General features: G+C 42.6%; 1 long non-coding RNA gene across 1 annotated transcript; it reads left to right on the top strand.

Moving 5' to 3' along the window:
* The first annotated feature begins 10,994 nt into the window (after positions 1 to 10,994).
* Positions 10,995 to 15,081, top strand: LOC145549184 (uncharacterized). Its single transcript, XR_014085160.1, has 3 exons — positions 10,995 to 12,749; positions 12,936 to 13,044; positions 13,500 to 15,081. It is a non-coding gene; the product is annotated as an uncharacterized LOC145549184 (long non-coding RNA).
* Positions 15,082 to 24,766: the final 9,685 nt, after the last annotated feature.

Here is a 24,766-nt window from a genome sequence, read left to right as displayed (position 1 = left end):
ACACATGCAAACCAAGACTAGGTGGTAAATAGGTAATAATTAATAAGTCCAAAGCTGAAAACAGATTCTCATCCCAGTGTAAAGGAGACAGCAAAATTGGAGGAGAAAAAGCAAATGGCCCCTGAGCCTCCAGCGATGCTCCTCTCCAAAGTTGTTTTCCTGGAAAATTGGGCAATTGACTAATGGCGTAAACGCTGTGTTAATTACCAGCACCAGCACCCCAAACAGTCGTCTCTGCCTGTAACTAATAAGAAATCAATTAGCTAATGAATTGGTCATTAAGTGAAAAGCTAATCTTGGCCGAGGTCGTCTTTTTTTTTTTTTTTATTTAATGATTTTTTTTTTTTGTGCCTATGATCCTAGCTAATTGCCGTTGTCATACAGCGCTCTCAGCTTTCAGCATGGCTAATGAAGCTTCATTAGATCATAACTGGCATTCTTGGAAGATTCCCGAGCAAACCTGCTTCCCAATTATTTTTAATTGCCAGACATTCTGCACAAACAAGTGCTGCTGCACCTTGCAGAACAGGAGAGCTGCTCTGCGCTTCCTTCTCGACTTCATTTGAGGCGATTAGAGGGTGTGGGGCAGGGTCGCCGCCTGAGCCGCTGTTATCTGCGGTGGATTTAAAGAGCCCGTCGGCTCAACTTGCCGGGATCATCATTCTACTTTCTGTCCCCGCTTTGATTTGGACCGTGCAGAAAAAAACTGCTGCTACCAACATGGCTGAATTGGCTCAGAGTCTCCCATGTGCACAAATGCTGATGGCCACAATGTGTCTGATGATGATGCACATGGACACACACACACGTTTGCGTGGCTATCTTTGTGGGGACTTTCCATTGACTTCAATTCATTTCTATAGCCTGAACCTTATCCTAACTCTAACCCTTAACTATTACATACCTAACCCTAACTCTAAACAAAACTCCAATTCATACCTTAGCCCTAAATCTGACCCCTGACTCAAAAACAGCGTTTCCCCTTGTGGGGACCAGGTTTCTGTCCCCACAGGAGCAGTGGGACCCCACAACGTAGTATGCGTCAGCAAAATGGTCCCACAAGGTATTATAAACAAACTCACACACGCACACGCACGCGCGCGCACACACACACACACACACACACACACACACACACACACACACACACACACACACACACACACACACACACACACACACATATTTGCTGACAAAAAAAAAACCTAGATTTAACTGGCATGTCTGTACAAATAAATGCCCAAAGCCTCCTAACTAAACCCACCACACCTGTAAATGCATCTGCTGATAGAAACAAAAAATAAGGAAGAAAAAAAAATAAAAGGTTAAATTAAAAAAACATACCTACAATGTTTGCCTTACAAAATTGTTTCATACACAGTAAACTCATTGACAAGCTGCAACCACAAGTTTCAACGTATATTATCAACTCGGAATAAGGCCTGCTTCTTACTTTCTCCCAACAATGGTTGTCTTTATCTACTCCTTAGTAAAAGCAAGATTTGTGAAGTGCATGGCTAATTCTGTCAAAAGATTCTCCCAGCTGAGCTGTGGATTTTTGCATCTCCTCCAGTGTTACCACAGTTTCCTGCTTCTCTGGTTGGTGCTGACACACTCTTTACATTTTTCAGACAGTGCAGTTACAAGCTTGAAGCTGGATGCATGTCTTAACTCTTCCTTATGTTTCTCAACAACTTCATCACTGGTGAGCTCCTCGGTCTTCATGTTGAAGATTGTTTTTTATCTCCTACTGTTCTTTAACACACCACTGAGGCCTTCACAGCACAGTTACAGAGTCAAGAGAGCTGAATACACATCCATGTACGTTTTGAGTGTAATATATATCGCCGTTGTTTGTGATGTGATAGCTGATTGCTTTTGTCCATTGACGACAGACATTTACATTTTTCACTGGAAAAAAGCAAGTTGAAAGCTGTGCACCTTTTTCTTTCCATTTCACAAGCGTGCACTACTTTGTGTTGGTCTAGCACATTTAGTCAAATTAAAATACATCAAAATTGGTGGTTGAAACATGAAAAACAATGAACATGCCGCTGTAGTTTTCTCTGTGTACATAGATAATATTACCTACTAACATCAACTTTACCATGCAGCTGCTGTATTAATCGTGAAAGGGAGGCATATTTATGCAATTACAGTCAGAGTTGCATGCCTTTGAGACACGGGCCATTTTTTTTTCTCCACCAGATTGATTTTGTTCCCAAGGCTGTGCATCCCAGTGATGCCAAACGCCTCCCTCCAGGTGCCTTCAAGTACACACGTGTCTGCGTGCGCACTTCTGACACGCTGTCGAGAGGACTGGGCCTACTTCACTGGGATGCTGAAGTTTTGAAGGGGGGATGAGTGGCACTCCAGATGTCTATCAATATTTAGCAGTAAACATGCCAGGCAGGCAGGGAGAGACGTGGCAGCTGAAAACACGAGGTGGTGCAGATATGAACTGTTGGCTCTCGGTTTAACTGGTTAAACTGGGAGGTAAAGTGTCTCTGAAGCTGACAGCGCTAAGCCACAGCTGTGACACCTTACAGTCTGTTGGCAATGTCAACTCTTCGCTGGAAAATAAACATATCTTGGTTTTCGAAGAAAAACATTGTTACATTTGCTTTTTAAATTCTGTTTGGACTCAAAGTTGATAGTAGCAAAATTACTTTATAGTATTCTATGGCCAAAAAAAAGCATAAAAAAATAAACTGTACACTCAGATGACAGAACATTGGTCAACCAACAAGGAACTCTTGCGGGAGTTCACTCAAATGTGTGTCCCTGTGATAAATACCTGCATGGAGACTTGTCTAACAAGGAGGAGAACGTTGATAGAATTGTCTTCTGAAAGTTGAAAGTTTGGAGACTTAACAAACCGGCTCCCTACCAAGGGAATTAAAAGTGCTATGTGATGAATCCAGTCTGCTTATAATTCACCAAAGTAATGTTTATGTCTAACAAGAACTCTAAGCAAAAATTGAGAAAGAAGTTCAGGGGTAGTAATACCTTTGCAACTCATGCTATGTGCTTTATGACTGTTAATATTTTGTCGGTAGCCATTGCTGGCTTTGCTGTCCTCAATGCAGTTGTCTCCGGTTCAATTCCCAGCACTGCTTGTCTCCCCCTTCCCTCTCTGCCTATTTCCTGTCCCTACTAATAAATAATGGCTAGTACTGTCAATAAAACCTAAAAACAAATTTTTTTTTTTGTATTTCACAAAAATAAAGGTTAAACTGCTAAGCTGCATATTATTTATTCTCACTCTGCTTTGAGTCGACACACTTAAACTAACACGCGCAGACATTCAAATCACAACACGAATAATTGAGGTTTATGATGCAGCGCTGAGCATATGCTCATCGAGCCAATCGAATCATTAGAAAAGCACACATTAAGATAAAGAGCTGCCAGCACTGCAGTTGAGGAAAATACGTGTGGGCCTTCACTTCCTGTCCAAGACAGTTTCTTCAAGAAACACGACACAGACGCCGAAACACACATTTCCCCTGCAATGTCACATTTTTGCAATATGCAAATCCAACATTAGGCTGTGAGGTTGTGACCAGTTCTGAGCCTTGGTATCTTCCTCCCCCCACCACCCGTTCCATTTCCTGAGAGCCGGTGGAGCTCTGACATCCACGCACGTCCACACGCTCTGTCTGACATTGGGCCCAGTGGTGAGATGCTCCTTGACCAGCCTTGATCCACAAAAGAGCGAGTAAGTGGAAAGGAAGGAAGACAGACAGGAGCAAAGACAGCCTGTCAGAGGAAAAGGCAAACAGACGTTAGGCTTTCCAGAGCCGCAGTTGCTCTCTTCGACTCTCCTCCGCCGCGCGCTTTATAAAATTTACATGACGCATCAGAAAGGCCACAAGAGCCTCTTTGATTGTGGAGCTGTGTCTGAAAAATACATCAGTCGCCATCTTTTCTGGGGGAGAGGCTGCGAGACAGAATGAAAATGCACTTGCCAAGTTCACACACCCCTCCACGTTCACATTGGCAAACAGCATGGCTCGGAGAGAGGAAAAAAGAAACAGCAAAAAGGCAGAGGAAGAGTTATACATTTACTTGAGTGCGTCTGTGAAACAGTGGGATGCAGCTCCTCAGTGTCATCTCTAATTCCTGTGATCTAAATCTATAAGAATTGATGGTGCCTTTCACCAAATGCTGTTACGGGGGACCTGCTTGGTTTATTTAATGAAACCGGTGTCACAGCAGATATGTGTCCTTGCCTTTGGAAACTGTGACAGGTGTTGGTGGCAGATTTCCCTCAAACAGGGCCACCGAATTAACAAATCACATTACCATAACACTGGCGTCAGATCTGGGGGCCTGTTTCTCTGGCACGGTGGTCCCTGTAGTTTGCCTGTGTGGAAGCTCCCCGCTTGTGTCCAGATGTCCCCACAGTGCCAGCTTCCTCTGCCCAGAAACCTCTCAGTTGAGGAAGGACGCAGATGAGAAGGACAGAGGAGGTTTAGCAGAAAACCACTCTCAGTAAACCACTTCTTGCTGAAATTTCCTATGTAGTTTATTGATAATATCTTGGCATACATTTGCTCCGTTAAAGGGATTATGAACGTCAGGTATCTTAGCAGTAGAATTTCCAAAATCCAGAAAACATTTTCATGATGATCGATCGCTAAAAATAGGAAAATAGCATAAGGCTTAATAACATTATTTTATTTAAGTCCCAGCATGCTGCTCATACAAAAATCCAACATAAAGGTTGAGCTCGTCAGTGTGATCACCTCGGCGTGATCAGTAAAAGTAAATATTTTGTCTGATCGTTCTTCTCTCTGACTAAAATATGCTCATATAGCCCTGAAACAGGTTGAAATTACTGTGGCATCCAATGTTGTGTGATTGATTTGCACATAAAACCCATTCACCTGCATACCTTCATGCAGCTACTAAGCTTATAGAAACAAAACAACGATGGAGTTTCCTTCTCTTACCTTAAACGGACGACAGAAGCACAGAAGCCTCTTATATTTGTGGAAGTGAGTAAACATCTTAGAGCAGATGTGATATCCGTGTCAGATTATAGAAGAAAATGAAAATAAAATTTTTCGTCCAACAGTGAGAACACTTCTTGTGAAAGGGTAGCTAAGAAAGTAGTGAAATAGAATCAGCATAGCAAGCTATGTAGGTTTATTTAGGTTTTTTGATCCAGTGATGTCCAAACAATCCATTTGAAGGGGGTCTTACACTGTTTAAATACACAAAACAACATTACAATTTATTCAAAGTTAAAATGAGTTCAATAATTTAATGGAGCCTCTTCATACTGACTGATTTACAGTAAGAAAAAACAAACAAACCATGATCCTGTCCATGACAGCAAGCAACAGTTTGTAATGACATGCAACAACGTTAAAGTCAACTAAGGCAGTGTTTCAAAGACGCACATGAAAAAGTTTGTTTAACTTGATGGCAAAAGATTTTTTTTTTAACCTATTGCATGTTTTCTACATTCCTGTAGTACCAGGCCAAGCCGAAGACGAAGTTTATTTGAGTCGTACTGTACATTGCATGCTTACAGGCTTAATGCAGCTCGGTGGGAAAACAGGAACATCTAAACTGACTGCAAACTGCCTGTCACAGTCCATTACGACCTCACCATCCAGTGATTTGATGTTGTGGATGTGCTGGCAGCACCGACGCAGGCGGCCCAGAGACTGTCTCCTAGTGTTGAAACCAGTTAGCCGCGTTTAGCCGTATTAAACAGAATATTAATGGATTCAGAATGAGAGCACCGAGCGTTGTTTAAGCCTCAAAGTGTGCTGATATCCACCTATACATTCCATTACCTCCATTTACCTCACCTTTTATTCACGCGTTGACAGTGGTAAACAAACAAAAAATAGCAGTCAAGCTTTGCGGAACGCTGATTTTTTATTTTTTTTTTATTTATAGCCAAAACTGTTTATGGCGTTATGGTTTCTGATCAAACCTTCATCTCAGCCCTTTAGAGACGCTACTTCTTCCAAAAAAGCAAAAAAAAAAAAAAAAGCAAATGACTCAGTGTTGCTTCTGTCATGCTAAAATAGAGCTGGACAGCGCAGTTTAAACGACAGCAGTTCCGATAGAATACAGAAAGAGGAAGAGTTTTTATTTATTTATTTATTTATTTTATTAAATTCATAATTATTGGTTTCAGCCCTTCACACAACATGCCTCCAGAGTGTGTGAATAAACAGTGACGGCTCGGGGAGTTATGCTAATGGGTGCGCGGTGTGACAGCCGATGGCTCCGTCAATCAGAAACGCCTCTCATCTCGTAATCCGAAGGCAGAAGCAGGCCGGGGATGCCTGGTGGATACAATGCAATAACAGCTAATATAATGACCTACAACCGCTGACGAATGGCAACATGCTTGAGCACATGCGTGCGAATTCTAACACAAAGATTCAAGTTGTGTGAAGACGAGCAAAACGAGGAGTAATCACATCTTTAATGGTGAGAGAAACGCCACAGAAGATAGTTTTGCTAAAAGGAAAATGCGAATCCATCCGCGTGCTTCACCGACTCGCCACTGCTGGGACTTTTAAAGGGACGGAAACTCGGCAGCAACAGCCTCTAAGCCTCCCTGAGCTGCGTCCATTTCCATAAGTGCTGCTGGCTGTCTGAGCCACGCCAGAAACACTGGGAGGCTAAATACCCCGGCATATCATTTCCCCCGCTTCGCTCCTCGCTCTCACCTCTTCCGAACCAAAAGTTCATTACCATGCAGTCCGCCTTGGAGGAAGAGGAGCAGCAAACGGTGAGGAGTACAGAGCTGAGATCATTGACAGCTTGATGTGACGATGGTCAATTGAAATAACAGGTTTTTGTATGTTTATATTCTAAATGGGACACTTGTGTCGGCTGTTCTTTGCTCTCCTGCAGAAAGAGGAACTGGGGAGCTCTGTGGCTACAGGGTCGACACACACACACACACACACACACACACACACACACACACACACACACACACACACACACACACACACACACACACACAGAGAGAGAGAGAGAGAGAAAACACACACACTTACTCACGGTAATGAGCAGGTTATGCTCAGGCACAGGCTGCTAAAATCTGTAATTATAATCAACCTCTCCCCCTCATCTCTGTCTCCCTTCCTCTTTGCTTCTCTTTCTCCATCTACATCAGTGAGCAGGCATTGGGGAATCCTTCACTAAGCACCAGAGGTAATGAGTTTATTGATTAACATGCAGAGATGAAGCAGCTCTCTCAAATTAGTGTTGTTTTACATTATTGGATGGACTCGGGGCACTTCAGAGCTCTGCAAGACCATTACCTCATTGAAGTCCCAAAACTCACATATACATTCGCTTTATTGCTCCAACATTAAGCGGAGAAGCAAAGAGGTGTTTACACTCTTGGATTTCCCCGACCGCTATTTTTGCAGTTGGATAGTTTCTACTGGAATGTAGAGCAGAACTGATTTTAAAATAATAATAAAAAAAAAATATATATATATATATATATATATATATATATATATATATATAGCTGACTGTATAGCTCAATAGGTAAGTCACCAGTCTTCCACCCGGGAGACCCGGGTTCGAGGCCAGGCTGGGGGCTGGGGCAAAGAGTTACAACGGTGACATTGAGCTGTCAGTGTGGGTCCTTAGGCAAGACCCTTGGAGCTATATAGCCTACCTCATACCATGAGAGACACAAATAAGCACGACATGCCGGCTCAGACGTCGCCCGGTCAAACAAGGTCTGCGTCAGGTGCTGGGGAACCAGAGCACCCTGATGAAAAGTGGGCTACTGGAACAAGACGGAAATGGGCGAGAGGTGAAAACATGGATCTGTTGGAATGCTACTACTCAAGTAATCCTAGTCAGAGGGGCTACATGCAAAGACTGTGGGAGGAATGGTTAGTTCGACATCCCCAGTCAACACTAACTGCCAAACAACTAGTAGCTCAGTGTTCCAACATCCGCAAACGGCAACTGCTGTCACAACTTGAGATTGACGAGGTACGACACAAGTGCTACGGGAAGGAGCCAGGATGCCAGGTCAGAAGGGAGTCAACTACAACTCCCCACCCAGAGACTGGGTATGTAGCCCCAGTAATGAATGAACCATCTGAGCTGAACGAGGCAGCAACTGACCTGAGAGAGAGAATCATGGCCCGAATGAACACCAGACGACCCCGATGCCAATTACAACGGCTCAGTGAAGTACCATCAGAAAGTCTCATTGAAGATGTGAATGCAGCATTGAGAACGATCCCTACCAACACCATAACAGAAACCAATGAGCTGATATACAACTCAGCATCAGTGATCCTTGAGATGCTTGGTTATAAGAGCAACCATGAGACCCAATACCCACCATGGAAAAGACGGTTAGAGGCTAAGATCAAGATCACACGGAGGGAAGTGAGTCAACTGTCAGAGCTCCAAAGGGGTGCAATGAAAAGATCAGTACCCAAGAAGTACAGCCAGATGCCCATACCTGAAGCACTCGAAACTGCCAAACAAAGGCTCCAAGCCTTGGCCAGCCGCCTAAAGAGGTACACGAGAGAGAATGAAGCCAGGAGGATTAACCGGCTCTTCGCCACCCAACCAGCCAAAGTGTACTCTCAATGGCAGGGTAATAACAACAGAGCAGACCCACCCAGGCTGGAGACTGAACAATACTGGAAAGGCATATGGGAAAGGGAGGCATCCCACAACAGCAATGCACAGTGGCTAACCTCTCTACGAGAGGACCACAGCAACCTCCCGGAACAAGCCCCGGTAACCATCACTGTGGCAGATGTCCAAGACAGAGTCTCGGGTATGAAAAACTGGACAGCACCAGGACCTGACATGATCCATGCCTACTGGCTTAAGAAACTCACTGCCCTCCATGAGCGACTGGCAGCTCAACTGAACCAGCTGCTACAAAATGGGACTCACCCTGAATGGTTAACTGAAGGGCGCACAATCCTGATACAGAAGGATCCCTCGAAGGGTTCAGTCCCATCCAACTATCGGCCAATAACCTGTCTCTCTACAACATGGAAGCTCATGTCAGGCATCATAGCGGCTAAGATAAGCGGGCACATGGATAAATACATGAGCAAGGCACAGAAGGGCATAGGCATAAATAGCAGAGGAGCCAAACACCAACTCCTTGTAGACCACACAGTCGCCCGAGACTGCAAAACCCGACACACCAACCTGTGTACCGCTTGGATTGATTACAAGAAAGCCTATGACTCAATGCCACACACTTGGATCATTGAATGCTTAGAGATGTACAACATCAATAGGACTCTAAGAGCCTTCATTGCAAACTCGATGGGGCTGTGGAAAACCACCCTTGAAGCCAACTGCAAACCACTTGCACAAGTGTCCATCAAATGTGGCATATACCAAGGAGATGCTCTGTCCCCACTGCTGTTCTGCATAGGCCTGAACCCTCTCAGCCAAATCATCAACAAGACTGGCTACGGATACCGACTCAAGAATGGGGCCACGATCAGTCACCTCCTCTACATGGATGACATCAAGCTGTACGCCAAGAGCGAGCGAGACATCGACTCACTGATCCACACCACCAGGATCTACAGCACTGACATTGGGATGTCATTCGGACTAGAGAAGTGTGGTCGGATGGTTACAAAGAGAGGGAAGGTCGCCCACACAGAAGGGGTCTCACTCCCAGAAGGAACAATAGCAGACATAGAGCACAGCTACAAGTACCTGGGAATACCACAAGCAAATGGCAACCTCAATGAGGTCACAAGGAAAGGAGCCACAGCCAAATACCTCCAACGAATAAGGCAAGTCCTGAGAAGCCAGCTCAATGGCAAGAACAAGATCCGTGCAATAAACAGCTATGCCTTACCAGTAATCAGATACCCTGCCGGAATAATTAGCTGGCCAATGGAAGAGATGAAGGCCACGGATGTTAAGACTAGGAAGCTACTAACCATGCATGGAGGATTCCACCCCAAATCCAGCACCCTGAGACTGTACACGAGCCGTAAGGAAGGAGGCAGAGGACTAGTGAGTGTGAGAGCCACTGTCCAGGATGAAACATCCAAGATCCATAAATACATCAAGGACAAAGCCTCAACGGACGATGTGCTCAGCGAATGTCTCAGGCAATGGGGAACAGAAGACAAGGTGCTGGAAGTACCATCATGGGAGGACAAGCCCCTACATGGGATGTACCACCGACAAATAACTGAAGTGGCTGATGTCAGGAAAACCTACCAATGGCTGGAGAAAGCTGGACTCAAGGACAGCACAGAGGCTCTCATCCTGGCCGCCCAGGAACAGGCCCTAAACACCAGAGCAATAGAGGCTCAGATCTACCACACCAGAGAAGACCCAAGGTGTAGGTTGTGCAAGGAGGCCCCTGAGACAGTCCAGCACATAATAGCAGGGTGCAAGATGCTGGCAGGGAAATCGTACATGGAACGACATAACCAAGTGGCAGGCATAGTGTACAGGAACATCTGTGCAGAATATGGACTGGAAGCCCCGAGATCAAAGTGGGGAACACCCCAAAAGTGGTGGAGAATGACCGAGCTAAGATCCTGTGGGACTTCCAGATCCAGACAGACAAGATGGTAATGGCGAACCAACCGGACATTGTGGTGGTGGATAAAGAACAGAGGAAAGCCGTTGTGGTGGATGTAGCAATACCAAGTGATTACAACATCAGGAAAAAGGAGCATGAGAAATTGGAGAAGTACCAGGGCCTCAGGGAGGAACTGGAAAAGACCTGGAAGGTGAAGACCACAGTGGTGCCTGTGGTCATCGGGGCCCTCGGGGCAGTCACCCCCAAACTGGAGCAGTGGCTACAACAGATCCCAGGAACAACATCAGACATCTCAGTCCAGAAATGTGCAGTTCTAGGCACAGCCAAGATACTGCGCAGAACCCTCAAGCTCCCAGGCCTCTGGTAGAGGACCCGAGCTCAGAGGATGAAACAGACCACCCGAGGAGGGTGAGAAGGGAATTTTTATATATATATTGAAGAATACCATTCTGTTTTTAAAGCGTTTGGTTTTGCATGCAGGTACTGTAGGTGATCCATCAGACAACTGACAGCCCTGCATCTGGCTAACCATCTGGATAAGGAGCACCACACACATCTCACATAACCGCTGCTTGTGACCTCACGTCTTGACATGCTTTAGAGTCAAGAACGGAGGTTAAAGCCGTACAAGTCTTCAGGTGTTTTCTTTTTTTATTTTTTGGAAGTTATGAATGTACAAACAGATGGACAGGATGCACAACAACGGCATAGTACAATATCCCCAACATTTGTTTAGGGATAGTGAAGCAACACTTGCAATCCCTTACTGCCAAGAGTCAAAATCTGCCGTGGGGCAAAGACCCCGACCCTCTGTTTACCACCGTAGACTAGATTTTGTGGATCAAATTGTAACTCTAGAGCAACTTTTCAACCATATGGGGTCCGTGTTGACGTTAGCGAATCTGCTTTGCATTATTAAAAAAAGTTCAGATTAGGGGTCTGCAATTTTCTTCTTTTTTTTTGCCAGTGTATTTTTATTTATTTATTCTTTTGCGTGTATGTCATCAATTATCAAGACAGCAATAAAATGTATCTGAGGATGTTTGCAAAACTGAATAGAATAGTTTCAGTTTTTAGTTTGACATCTTTTTTCCTTATGTTTGGGGAGGCACACTCTGCCTCCCCAAACGGGTGGTGGGGGGAGGAAGATACCAAGGCTCAGAACTGGTCACAACCGCACAGCCTAATGTTGGATTTGCATATTGCAAAAATGTGACATTGCAGGGGAAATGTGTGTTTCGGCGTCTGTGTCGTGTTTCTTGAAGCATCAATAAGTAACATATTTCATAATTGTCTGCATACCACTATAGCATTAACACTGTACAAGCAGCCTACTTTATAATACACTCGCAGCAAGAAAGTCCTGGGCTATTTCTGGTTGGATTTTGCATGATCTACATGTGGATGCCTGTTTTTTTTTTTTTTCAGGTACTCCAGCTTTTGTGACTGTTTGTCTCTGTGTCACCCTGTGATGGACTGGCCTTCGTGGGATAAAGCAGGTGTGGACAATAGTTGGATGAAATTTAAGATAAGACTTTCAGATCGTCATCAGTCATTAAAGCAAATGACTCCAATAATGTGATATCGTTGTCAGAACTACTTAGAGAAAGGCAATGTCGGTTATTTGACCCCTGCACACCCTTTCAAAACCCCTTTCAACGGCACAAGCAGGAAAACACAAATCCTTCTAAACAGTCTGTCATGTACTCCTGATGTATCACACACTCATCCTTCAGGAAGGTTACCAGTCAAAGGGGAGTCCCTTAACTCTGGTTTTCCCCCCTCGTTTCCTCCTGAATGCTCCCTGTGAAGGTTCCCGGCGTGCAGCGTGTCAGAGGCGCTATAGAGATGCCAATGAAAACGGCAGAGCAAAGAAGTGGCGTCAATCGCTCACCGCCAGCGCCTCGCTCCCGCCACTTTGAAGTGATGGCTCTGTGATGTGGAGGAGCTGTCAGATTAGTGGGCCTGTCACTGCTCTGTCTGCTCGTCTGTTGGGTCTGACAGGGCTTGTGATGGAGCTCAGACTAAACAAAAGGGCGATCACCTTCGCGGCACTCGACCACACTTTTCTTTTCATAGGCAGGGGAGAGAGAGAGAGAGAGAGAGAGGGAGGAGGGCATCCATCCTGCGAGCTGAGAGCGGTGGAGGTGGAGCATGTGTCACCCCTAAAACTATCATCCAAAAAGTAAGAGATGTGTAGGAAAAAAAAATAGAATACAGTTACTTCACCTGTTTTGATATCTATCAACATCTTAGAAAGTGCCTTGATAAAGTATTCATAACCCCCCGTATTGAATGTGAAACTTGAAAAGCTCTTGGCTTTCAGCAGTAACTCTCCTCTTCCTACTCTTCTCCTACGGTCGGATTTGAGGAGTGGCCAACAATTGGTTTCTCCAACCTGAACTACGGGTCTCTGCAACTTCTTCCAGAGTTTCCGTAATCGTCTTTCCCAGCTGAGGTGCAGAGTCACGTCGTGGGAGGTTTGTGTGCTGTTCGTGACATTCTCTTTCCATTGTCAGATTGGAAATGAAGACAGTTGTGTCCGAATGTTTTGGTGCATGTTAATAGTCAGTAGTATGTTCCAGGGTCCCATATGATCATTTTTGGAGTCAAAATATAAAGTCAAGAAAGCAGCTGTGTCATTCATCTCCGTTATGTGTCTGATTTACTACCAGAAATTATAAATACATAGGTTCCGACCAGAACCTGTTTACATAAAGATAACTGCATGAACATTTTTAGAACAGCTGGATATATACTCACAGTAAATCAGGATAATCACATTTTGCTAGATTGTTTTGCTTACAAATATGTAAGTTTATTGTTGCAACTTGTCAAAATGTGGAAAAATTCAAGGCACACACTGTTTTTGCAAGGTTCCGTACAGGTAGATTGCCTGAAGTCAATTTTCCTTTCTCTTTTTTTTTTTTTAAAGTGTGTGAATTTGGACCAGCATGGACTTCCTTTCCAAGGGTCCAAGGACTTCCTCTTAAGCAGAGCCTACAGTCGAAATGGAGCATGAAGAAACCCATCCATTCTCCAGACACCTGGCTCCCTCGGACCACAGGTGCAGGCACTGCGTGAACTTCTCGGCGCAGTGAAAAAACACACTAACGAAGAGAGAGCGATCACTGCTGACAAAGCCAGGCTCAGAGAGTAATATGAACTTCCTGCTTTAAGTCAGTCCTATTTCCTTTTTCACTTGCGCTGTAATTAAGAGGCCAGGGCCTCGGCTACGGTTACCACAGCCTGCAACAGCATGGGCCTCCGAGGACCGGCTTGCAAAAATGCACTATCCAGACTTTACATTTCACCATCTGTAAACCTAAATTATTAGGGAGATTGCCTGCAGCTACAGATAGACACTGTTTAGTTGGGTAGTTGTGAAGCACAGCTGAATGGGTCAAAATGCTTCTATTTTTTGATTAATAACCACTGGCAGAGCAGTGTGATTAATTCCCACCCTTTAACTTGTTATTAAGATGGACAGTCTAATATCCAGGCATCAACATTACTGCCTAAACTAAAAGAACTGCAACATAGATCTTCAGATCCTTTTTGGTCTCCTATGCACATATATTTAATTGCAATAAGCAAAATAGTGTTATTAGTCTTACTGCTGCTCTATCAGACTGACTAAGCTACACTTATATTTAGGAGATGCTTTGTTCCTGAAGGCATCCGAAGGGCTGGGGAAGAATATTAAAACTACAAATTGTCGTCTTCTTCTTCTTCAAATGACGAATCATTAAAAAAAAAGGATCTATTTTTTTTATGTCAGAGTGTGCCCTTTCTCTCCCTGTCTCTCCTGCCTTGATGAGACGTCTGCAGTTAAAGTGATTGTTTAAAACACAATAGTAATTAAGAAATCGTCACGCTGCCTCAGCGGCTGATGACAGATTGAGCCGAGTGACAGAGAGACAAACAGAGTAAGATTGAGAGGTCGTATCGAGTTGGGCTAATAGCAAAGAGAGGAGCAGTCAGAATACAAATGACAGGGGAGGAGATAATGAAGAGTTTTGATGTGACATGGGAGACAGAGAGATCTAACAGATGCAGTCAGTTAAAGATGAGTGACTGCACTACAGGTCGGCTCGCACCGGCACGCAGTTTTACAGCTCATAAAAACTAGTTGCACACACTGGATAACATCTACGTGCGCAAACATGCACACACACAAGACCAGGCTTTAAAATTAAACGACCTGAGTGTCTCTTTTGAGGACAAAGAAGTATTTCTGCTAGATCGAAATGTTTTTGTCGTTTTGTCACAAAAAACTTTATTAAATCAAAAAAAATTTTGCAAGCATTTTAACTAGAGTTGTACTGAGCTATTTAGATCACGGCCGATCTTGTTTTTACTGAAGTGCAGTTGGTATGCTCCCTTTCAGTTTTAAGGGTTTTACATGTAAAGGCAAGAAAAGGTTCAAAAATGATTCACCGACAACTGTGCAAAACACGCAAAAGAGTCCGCAGCATCTTCATTTATTTAAACGAATCAAAGTAAAGACGTTGAGCGTCAAAAATCTGAGTACAACATACAGTATGTGGTACCACAGGAGAGGAGAAAGAGCACAGAGATGCTGTTTTTGATTAACAGATCATCAGTAAGTTTCATCAGCTCTATAAAAGCAGGCAAATTAGGCATTTGCTGGACCAGAAGCCGGAAAAAAATTCTTTAAAGAAGTTATTTTTGCTGCCTATCAATCTGCAAAGGGTTGTAAGGCTATTTGAAATAGTTGTCAATATCCCCAAGAGTGAATATTCCAAGCAAATTCACCTCAAGGTCAAATCATCCAATGCTCAAAGAAAATCTAAAAGACAAAGCAAGTCAGTCCACCCAAAGATGCTGCATTAAATGGAGAGCTTGTACTTTCTTTAGCTGTGTTTTGAGCAGGTGAGAGCGAGGTAGACATGTTTGGTGAAAATTAAACACAGGATATCAGCAAAATTCACGTTATACCAGCTCTCAACCATGGTGGTGGAGGTACGATGACCTACGATCGCTTAGCAGGCAATAAATTCCTCAACGTCCCAAATTATTGCAGAGTACAGTGTAAGGCCATCTGCTACGCAGCCACAACTTGACTTATTTTGGTTCATAAACAAGACAACATTCACAATTAAAACTGCAAACCTACACCAGAATGTCCAGAAAACAACAGTCAACGTGTTGCAATGGTCCAGTCAAAGTTTTGATCTCAGCCAGATGGAAATACTGAAGAGGGACCTCAGAGGATTTGTGCAGAAACGAGTTTCAACAAACTGGAAACACCAAAATCCCTCCACACATTCCCTCTAGATGATGAGATCATGTAGAAAATACAAATACAGTCGGCGCTAAAAGCGCTCCGCAAACTACAACGCCATAAAGTCTGGTTTTAAGTTGTAGATGAACTTTCTGTTACCAGCTTCTAAATTTATTTAACTCGTACCTCATCTGTACCAACCAGTCATAATGCCTAAATGGAGTACCTAAATATACTCCAGCGACAGTGAATACAGGTAAAATAGATAAAAGGGAATATACATGTATTTAATCATGACATTACAGTATGTTTGTATCCAGCTTTTGAGAAGTCCTTCTGACGTTGATGGTTAACATGAATATAAGTCTTACAGGAAACCAATCTGAAGTCCTGTGAAGTGACGGGGACGTATGTGCGCGATGTGGAACAGATTTAAATAAGACATTTCACAACATTGTGTCTGCGCAAGCCGCTACGCGTGTACATGACAGAGACGGCGTGTCATACACAACACGTGTGTTTGTATTTGTGCGCTCGTGCATCTACATCCATCTGCAGCCGTTTCCATTTGAAGGCGTCCATCCCGGCACAGATAATAAGGCAGAGTGTGCCTCCCCAAAGGGAGTGAGTGACAGTCTGAGGGAGCGTGGCGCTACACTTATTCACGCTGATGGAGAGATCAGAGTGAAACATGGCAGACGTTGTCATTGCAGCCTTTCCACCAGAGAACGGAAAGCTTCCTAACGTTGAATTCTGCAGTCGTGGATGGCGGACGGGATGCTCTGAAGACGAACAATCGCGCAGGGCAGCTCGAAAGTAGAGAGAGAGGGGGGAGGGCAACCGGGCAGCAGAGGAGGAGATGTGTTGTTTGGATAAATCTTAGTGTTAGAAATATGCATATTACCCTTTTTTCTATTGCCACTTTTTTAAGACTGAATCTACCTCATGCTCACATTTCATTTTTTGAGAGAGCATAGTTTATTTTGCAGGATAAGAACTTGGCCCTGTTGCTTTACAACAACAAAGTCTTGGGTTTAGATCTTTGCCAATTACTGATCACTAACAACTTTTTTTTTTTGCAAAACACAAATCTGGGTTGAATGACTTCAGCAATATTAACAGTACTTAACATTCAGAGGTAAAAATCACTATTCAAAGTTCACACATCCCTGCTTAAAGAGATAGAAACTCTTTGATAAATCAAAACTTTTCATGTATATGAAATATTTATTCAGCACAACTTGGAAAAAAAGAAACAAGTTATTAGGAGGGGGAAACGAATAAAAAGGAGTTCATATTTTAATACTGTGTCAGGCTTCAGTCTTTGGTAAGGGTCTGACAGCCTCCAGCAGCTTGACTTGATGTCTGCCCACTTGCAACGTTCTTCAAACCTTATAGATTGTAAGGCCGTCTCTTGCCCACAGGTTTCTTGAGATTTATATGATAAATCAAACAATATTATGGAAAACTGGCGATGGGTTTGCAGCTCATCGTTTGTTTTTCGCTAGGACTTGTTTAGTGTTAGAAATGGACGAGTACGTCACCCGCCGTGCCGCCTTGACTGGCTCAGAATGGCCATCTTTACATGATGGGTGGCTAACCAGAAAAACAGCTCAGCCGCTCCTCTTCCCTTCAGCTTCTTGTACGTCTTTATTTTACTGTTTAGAGTTTGTCATGTCTCACCAAAGGACATTGCTCTGGTCCCATTACTGACTTTAGATGGGATCTTACAGAGGTCTAATGGGCTCAAGCTTCAGATCAATAGACTATTCATAAGAATCAATAAGTACACCAGAGACACCATGCATGAGAACCAGAGGACGGCGTGTTGCATGCACACCCTGATACCTGTTAGGGGAAAAAGGAAGACGGAGAGAGGAAGGAAGGATGGCAGATGATTTGGGCTGCAGGGGAAGCAGAGCCTTGGCATGGTAACAAAGGAAGCCTCGTTTGTCACAGCGATAGACTTTTCTTAACTTTTTAGTAGCACAGGGAATATTATAATCTGATGATAATAAACATCTCATCTAAGGCCTTTTATGTCTGGGCTAATATCCTGTTAATTTTTAATAAATCTTTTTAATCAAGAGCTAAAATAATGATTTCTACAGGTTCTATTGCCATGATTATGAATATTTCTACGCAGTGTGTGGGTGTGTGTGTGTGCCAGAGATTTATCGAACATGCATGCCTGACTTCCAGGCTGCAGTCAGACACTGGAATAAACCAAGCCCAGCTGATGTGTGTTTACTTTCTCTAAAGCCCAGGAGGATTTGGGTAATTGAGCATGAGCAAATCAGCAATAGAAAACCCATTTTGCACTGAGAAGCACACACACCCACACACACTCCTGCATTTACTCTCTTGTTGCCTATTGACACATGCTGATCCCTTTGAAGCTGTGGCGCATGAATGTGTGTTAACATAGACGGAAGTGTTGAGTGTGTGATGGCATCAACCCTACGGGACGGTGTGGACATTCATGGTTTAACGCCAAGTATATAAATGACAGTATGATTTATAGTTTGTGAAAATGCTTAAAAAGGTAGAAAATTATCATTACCTTATTAAAACATAAAAATGTGCTTTTAGCTTAGCTAGACACAGATACATTTCTACTTATTGTGTTTAATAATTGCGAGTGAAAGGCAGCTGTGTGATGCACAGTGCCACATATAAAGTAGCTAAGTGGCACATAAAGAGGTTGATTTGCAAAATTTGAAACCCCGCAGCTGTCTGCTGAAAAGGTCGGGGGTCTTCTTTCAGATTCTATTGATGCCTGGTAAACTGTGACCCAACGCAGCATGCTGTGGAGGTGTGACCCATCAGAGCACCACGAACACAAACGCTGCTCTTGAAAACAACACACATTATGAAATGGGCTATTTCAGTACATTTAGTAGCATAAGTGCACAGCTAAGCTGTAAATATTTTATCACATTTATATTAAATATGTTAATACATGACATTCTTGTGGAAGCAACAGTGGGATGGATGGATGGATGGATGGATGGATGGATGGATGGATGGATGGATGGATGGATGGATGGATGGATGGATGGATGGATGGATGGATGGATGGATGGATGGATGGATGGATGGATGGATGGATGGATGGTTGTCAATGTGAGTACTTTAACCTTGACACTCTGTCATATCAATTTTTGAGACTCTTATTTTGAAATGAAGGGAAGTAGCTCTTGAACTGTTGTTTTGTTGACTCTCAATTATTTAGTACCGGTTGAAAAGGATCAGCAGCAAAAGCAACAAAGAGGAATAGATCACTTGGAATGTTTATTTATTCACTTATTTTAAATGTTAAAATACCTGGATTGATTAAACCCGAACTAGATTAATCAAATACCAACACAAAAGGAAGAATGTCCCGTTTCTTTTGCTATTTATTAGATATGCATAAAAACCACAGAAGGCAGATTCAAACCTGGACTGTATTAGTCTATACTTTTTGGATAATCGAGACACAGTTTACAATTTTTCAGTGTTTGGTTCATGGTTTCCTCAGAGGTTCTCATAAACCCAACATCATGTTTCGTCTCGCCTTGTGAGCTTAACGTACAGTTCCGCCCTTTTTGTCCCACCACAAGTTTAAACACCTGCAGGAAGATCTCCAAATCAATTCTGACCCCGTGATGCTCCAACTGGAATCACGCAGGACCTCAGCGCCTCATCTCTGACGTCTTTATTCTCAGACCGTCTGAGGGGAAATGTCTGGTTTGTTTGGCAGCGTTGCAGGACTTCCACATGATTAGCTAAGAGGTTTTTAGTCTTTCGGCTGATCGGTTTACATTATCAATGTCCCACCACTGGCAAATAGAGCATGCATGTATTTGTGCATGGACGTATGGATTTTCCTGTGTGTGTTTCTGTCTAAGCATGCATGTTGATGGCATCATGGTAGCATCAGCTTCCCTGCTCTTGTAATGCAGCCATGTAATGGCGTAATGAAAATTCATGATGAGAGCATGTTAACTGCATTAGCCAGTCTCCTGAGTTCCAGCACATGAATAAAACGAACAAGGGGGGGGAGAAAAAAAAAAACAGGAAAACTCATTTTGATGCCTAATTATTTTTGGACTTGACAGCCTGGCAGCAGCCTGGCCTGCGTATGTATGAGTATGCATGCATATATGTGTGTCTGTGTGTGTCTGCGTAGGTCGTCAGTGTTGCTGAGTAGATGCACACAGCGGTAAGCAGGGCCCTTCATTATGGGCCATAATGAGTACATCCACCTCAGATACAGCACCTTGGGAACCTTTGTTGCATTGTTTTGTTCCAACACCTTGAGAAACAAATCAACACACTGTACATGGCTCAAGTGTCTGTATTCTTCGTCTTTCTCTAAATGTCTAACAGGGACAGATCCCGGCTTCGTGCGTGTTTACATGATTTTCTTTCATTATGAGCTCATGCATTTTTTTTTTCCTGTAGAAATCATTATGCTCAAAAAACATTGCAGGAAAGCATTTTTTTAATGACTGTGCTATTTGTGTTGACAGATTCCATCTGATAGTGGAAAGCTGCAATATATTTATTGTTCATATTCCTAACACAGAAACAAAGCAAGCTATTTAGGCGCTAACTTGTAAACAGCGTCGCTTTAGATCATCTTCTTTGGTTGCTTTTTATCTTCCTAAAGGTTAAAATATTGGCCTAAGTTGATTGTTTGGGAATGTTAGAAGTGAATTTTTGTTAACATGAGTTGTAGGCATCATAATTTATTATAAATCGAAGCTAAAGTTAAAATCCTAAAGCAATTCGGATTTCAAAAATGGGTCCCATCCAAGGAAATTTTTTTAGTCTATATGTGAGTGTGTATACTAATTTTAAATCTAACCCTTTCATGCATGAATTATGATCCTGTGTCAGGATTTTTTCCCCCCATTTTTTTATTTTTATTGTCTTAAGGCATAATAAAATGGTAGGAAAAAATTGTTGTAAAAAAAATTTAATTTTATTTTTTAGGTGATCAATTGTAATTTTCTCCAAATACAAAGCTGTTATTTTAAAAATTCATTGGTAGTATTGTTCTCTTGCAGGTAAAAAAAACAACAGTGTGACATCAGATAACCCCTAGAGTCGTCTACAGTAGGAGGAGGGACCGGGTCGGCCATATTGGATTTAACAAAAATAATTTATTGCATTTGCAGCTGATGGCCAGTAGTTGATGGTGTATTTTATGATGCATTAGTGTCCACTTCTGTGGTCTGTGTGCATTTATAACATAAAAATTCACAAGAACCACAAGAAAATGGCTTTTAGATGGCTGTCCACTGTAGTGACCACTATGCATGAAAGGGTTAAATCATGCTGAACATTGGTGAATTTTTCATTACAAACAGCAGGCATTAATCTATAGTGATATTCAGAAAGTGTCTTGTTGTCTTTGCTCAGCCTCTAAACCTTGAACGTTTTACCTCAAGTGTTTAGCGACACTTTTTAAAGTGTTGGGTCCATATAAATATGCTTTAATATCTCAATTATTAATCTCAGTCATTAGCATTCCAAAAAATGGATTGTAAAATGGATTGCCGCAATTCCCCCAACAGAACAAATGTTTAAATTATATCATGCATGGAAGACTCAGGGTGGTGATGTGGTTGGAAGTACCGTTGTATAGCAGCATGGAGGTCCTGGGTTCAAATCCCATCACAGGGTCTTTTTGTACAGTTTGCATATTCTCCCAACGCATGCTTGGCTTCTTTCCAGGTAGTCCAGCTTCCTCTCACAGTCCAACAGCAAGGCCTGCAAGGACGAGTAGGAATAGAAGATGACTGGACTTAAATGTTTGAATTTTTTTGCCTGACAAACAGTCATGTTTTGTCTGTCTCTTAGTTTTAGACTACACAGTTTTGATTCGGTCTATAACGAGACGAGATACAGGCAGGGGTGAAAGTAGTTTTAAATTCTTGGGGGTACTATGACAAAAAAAAATTATATATATATATATATGTTTGCACTTCACAAGCTTTTATCACTTATGAAGTGATAAAGGCTGGTAGCTCTTGCATTGTTACAAAATAAAGCCGTATTTCCTCCTTCAGCCCACTGGCTGCAATGTTGACACCTTGAGATGCCATGAGACCTAAATCCTGAACATCATGGCATGGAGTGCATCCCAGTTTTCCATGTCTGGCAAAACCATTCATTTTAGCTTTTAAACTGGTTATACTGTTCCTGTGTCCAGACAGAGGGATAGTCAGTAGCCCAGCATCATGACCTGTTTGTTCTGAAGATCCTGCAGCTTCCACTTCTCTTCCTAACATGGCGCCTCCTCACCCTGACTCTCATACTGACAGGAGGAACCACAGAGCTCTGTTAAGTTAAAGCACATCTTCTGAAGTTGGGATATTTTTCCTCCAACAGGATCCAGAGGAATCACCTCAAACCAGATGTTGGACTGAATTTTATTTCAATGTCACTTGTGAATGTTAGAGCCTCATTTTTTATAAAGGTTGTAAAAATTTATCATTTTGGAGAAAGTCTCATCAGCATCAATATTTCCACAAAATAAGAGGCAAAAAAAAATTATAAAGGAAAAGCCTCTCAGACTCTGAGCCCGACAGCACCAAACTATTTTTTATATTAGACAATTTATTTAATTTCACATAATTATCCTGGTAGAAGCCATTTGTTTGTTAGATACTTAATGAAACATATTTACCGTGTTTGATGTTTGTTGTACAGTGGGGCAAAAAAGTATTTAGTCAGTCACCAATTGTGCAAGTTCTCCCACTTAAAAGATGAGAGAGGCCTGTAATTTTATCGTAGATATATACCTCAACTATGAGACAAAAGGAGAAAGAAAAATCCAGAAAATCACATTTTCTGATTTTTAAAGAATTTATTGGCAATATATGGTGGAAAATAAGTATTTGGTCAGCTACAAACAAGCAAGATTTCAGGCTCTCACAGCCGTGTAACTTCTTCTGTAAGAGGCTCCTCTGTCCTCCACTTGTTACCTGTATTAATGGCACCTATTTGAACTCGTTATCAGTATAAAACACACCTGTCCACAACCTCAAAGGACACCCGAAACAAAATTATAAACCTGCACCTAGCTGGGAATACTGAATCTGCAATAGGTAAACAGCTTGGTGTAAAGAAATCAACTGTGGGATCAATTATTAGAAAATGGAACACATACAAGACCACTGATAATCCCCCTCGATCTGGGGCTCCACGCAAGATCACACCCCGTGGGGTCAAAATGATCACAAGAACGGTGAGCAAAAATCCAGAACCACATGGGGAACCTAGTGAATGACCTGCAGAGAGCTGGGACCAAAGTAACAAAGGCTACCATCAGTAACACACTATGCCGCCAGGGACTCAATCCTGCAGTGCCAGACGTGTCCCCCTGCTTAAGCCAGTACATGTCAAGGCCCATCTCAAGTTTGCTAGAGAGCATTTGGATGATCCAGAAGATGACTGGGAGAATATCATATGGTCAGATGAAACCAAAGTAGAACTTTTGGTCAAAACTCTACTCGTCGTGTTTGGAGGAGAATGAATGCTGAGTTGCATCCAAAGAACACCATGTCTACTGTGAAGCATGGGGGTGGAAACATCATGCTTTAGGGCTGTTTTTCTGCAAAGGGACCAGGACGACTAATCCGTGTAAAGGAAAGAATGAATGGGGCCATGTATCGTCACATTTTGAGTGAAAACCTCCTTCCATCAACAAGGGCATTGAAGGTGAAACGTGGCTGGGTCTTTCAGCAGGACGATGATCCCAAACACACCACCTGGGTAACGAAGAAGTGGCTTCGTAAGAAGCATTTCAAGGTCCTGGAGTGGCCTAGCCAGTCTCCAGATCTCAACCCCATAGAAAATCTGTGGAGGGAGTTGAAAGTCCGTGTTGTGCAGCGACAGCCCCAGAACATCACAGCTCTAGAGAAGATCTGCATGGAGGAATGGGCCAAAATACCACCAACAGTGTGTGAGAACCTTGTGAAGACTTACAGAAAACGTTTGATCTCTGTCATTGCCAACAAAGGGTATGTAGCAAAGTATTGAGATGAACTTTTGTTATTGACCAAATACTTATTTTCCACCATATTTGCAAATAAATTCTTTAAAAATCAGAAAATGTGATTTTCTGGATTTTTTTCTCCTTCTCATAGTTGAGGTACATCTATAATGAAAATTACAGGCCTCTATCATCTTTTTAAGTTGGAGAACTTGCACAATTGGTGGCTGACTAAATACTTTTTTGCCCCACTGTAAATGACGTATACTCACAAAGAACGAGGTAATTAGTCCAAGTTTGTTGTTTATTGAACTTTCAGAAATTACAACGGCTGTGATGAGCCAATGCAAAGGTAAAACAACATGAACAGGTGATCAACTCTAAACCACTCGCACCTTTTTATTCTCCGTCTCTCTCTGTCATTTAAGCACATCCGTTGCCATGGCAACCTCCTGGGCTCCACAATCCGACCAGTTATATTAAAAACATAACAATCAGTCCGTTACGATATCAGGTTTGCAGGCTTGATATTTATTTTGCGATCATTAATAAGCCTCTCATGAACACAGCGGTGGTTGATTAGTTAATTTTTAACTCCTGCTCTGCTCGTTATTTTAGTAATGGAACCGAAACCACAGAATTGCGCAACACCTTGTTGAAACAATATTTACTGAGATTATTGCTGTTGTTGGGTCATTAATTTGAGCACGTTTTGTTGATTTTTGTTGTTGTTGTTCTTTAATAAAGTTACGAACGTTTTGATAAGCCAATCAGAGGAGGACGTGCTGCTCTCAGCGTCCTGGCGGCGTTCAGTTTGTCACCTAAAGCCGAGATCGACTCAAAACCTTCCGCGATCGACATATTGCAGCCCTGCTCTAGTAAAGCACAATATGAAATGGGAAAAAGTTATTTATTAACCGATTAAGTCGTATTTTAGATTGTTCTTGAAAAACTAATCAGTCAT

The sequence above is a fragment of the Poecilia reticulata genome, chromosome 2, assembly GCF_904066995.2.
Source record: "Poecilia reticulata chromosome 2, P_reticulata-male-v2, whole genome shotgun sequence".
Lineage (NCBI taxonomy): Eukaryota > Metazoa > Chordata > Actinopteri > Cyprinodontiformes > Poeciliidae > Poecilia > Poecilia reticulata.
The sequence above is the reverse complement of the archived record's forward strand: the minus strand, read 5'-3'. Positions and strand labels throughout refer to the sequence as shown.